The sequence below is a fragment of the Chiloscyllium plagiosum genome, unplaced genomic scaffold, assembly GCF_037043375.1.
Source record: "Chiloscyllium plagiosum isolate Xiang-an unplaced genomic scaffold, Cpla_swu_hap1 HiC_scaffold_42, whole genome shotgun sequence".
NCBI classification, from domain to species: Eukaryota; Metazoa; Chordata; class Chondrichthyes; order Orectolobiformes; family Hemiscylliidae; genus Chiloscyllium; species Chiloscyllium plagiosum.
The window spans coordinates 69,266,664-69,268,181 of record NW_028270180.1 but is presented as its reverse complement, the minus strand read 5'-3'; the positions used below and the strand labels follow the sequence as shown (position 1 = coordinate 69,268,181).

The following is a 1,518-nucleotide window of genomic DNA, read 5'->3' as shown; positions in this document are numbered from 1 at the left end:
CCGATTTTCCGATGCTGGCAGGTCATTGGTTTTGTCCAAAACATTATGAAGGTTAACATAAAACAAATAGCTGCAGTAGCTGGAAATCTGAGCCAAAAACGAAAATTGTTTGCGGAACGCAGCAAGACTGGCAACAGAAACGTCGACTTTCCTGCTCCTCGGATGCTGCCTGACCTGCTGTGCTTTTCCAGCATCACTCTGATCTAAAATCAGGTTCCAGCATCTGTAGTCCTCACTTTTGCATCGTTCCTTCAGTGTCGCTGGTTCCCTATGCAAGAACTCCATCTCTAGCGGTTTCATGTCTGTACCTCCACGCTGAGGATTTGAAGCGTGAAGAAAAGTAACTCACCCCCTCCATCTCTGGGGTAATTAGGGACTGAAAAAGAATCGTGTCACATTGAAATATATCGAGATGCGACTTAATGTTTGTCTTTTATTGGGAACCATCTCTTTCATTGTAACCATCAGGAAAGAACATTTCGTTCGCCAGAAAAAGAAATGAATATGTCACTATTTGTTTGCTTCAGGTCCAAGAATACTCAGACCAATAGCTCCCTTGCTTACCTCTGCTGGTCATGTTCGCAAAGATATCTAGCAAATTGCCAAGAGTGATTTTCCTTTCAATACATAATTTTGACTCAGTTTGGCTGCAAATATCTTTTCCTACCTTTGTGCTTTTCTTCTTTTACATTGGTGTCTCGCACCTTACAAATGACAGCAAAGGTCTGAAAGGAGATGGAAGCATTTAGCTCATCAAGTCAGCGAGAGCTTTCAATGAGATCACGGCTGATTTAGTCAATTCTCAACCCGACTGCGCTGTCTGTAGTCATGGCCGAGTGGTTAAGGCGATGGATTAGAAATCCATTGGGGTTTCCCCACGTAGGTTCGAATCCTGCTGACTACGTATGAATACTTTCCTGCTGGAATAATTTTCGCTCAAAGTTCAGAAAACCTATTTTGCAAACCAGGCCAGTAATTTGATTAGACTTGGGAAACTCGAGTTCTTCATCAGAAACGTTCCATATTTAAATCATTATCTCTGTTTCTCTTTCCAGGTACATTGCTCGACACATCGGGTTTCTGCAGTTTTTATTGAACGTCCTAAGCAGAAGTGCTGCTTTTCATTAGATTCCTTTAATCCCTGTCCTCTGTTCTCTGACTCGGGTCAGTGGCAACACTTCCTCCTGCTCGTCAAAGTGCTCATTCCCCACCGCTCCCTCTCCAGTCATTACAAACAACCGCAGGAAATTGCCACTTAACCATCTTTGTTCCAAAGTGAAACTCACCAGCCTCGGGAATCTCTCCACCAAACGGGACTTCTCATCCCTGGACATGGTGCAAGCCAGAGGATTGTGAAGAGATACTGTGAAAATATTGTCAGTTGGCAGTTGGAAAAATGTTTAGGAAGCAAACCATATAATTTAGGCTCCAGCTTTGTAAATCTTGAGAAACTCTTTGGGAAATGGAATCAGAGGAGGATGAAGGAGTGTGAAGTGTCGGACCGAGTAGAGGATGGGA

General features: G+C 43.4%; 1 non-coding gene across 1 annotated transcript; it reads left to right on the top strand.

Annotated features, from left to right (window-relative positions):
- Positions 1 to 822: 822 nt before the first annotated feature.
- Positions 823 to 904, top strand: trnas-aga (transfer RNA serine (anticodon AGA)). The gene has a single exon. It is a non-coding gene; the product is annotated as a tRNA-Ser (tRNA).
- Positions 905 to 1,518: the final 614 nt, after the last annotated feature.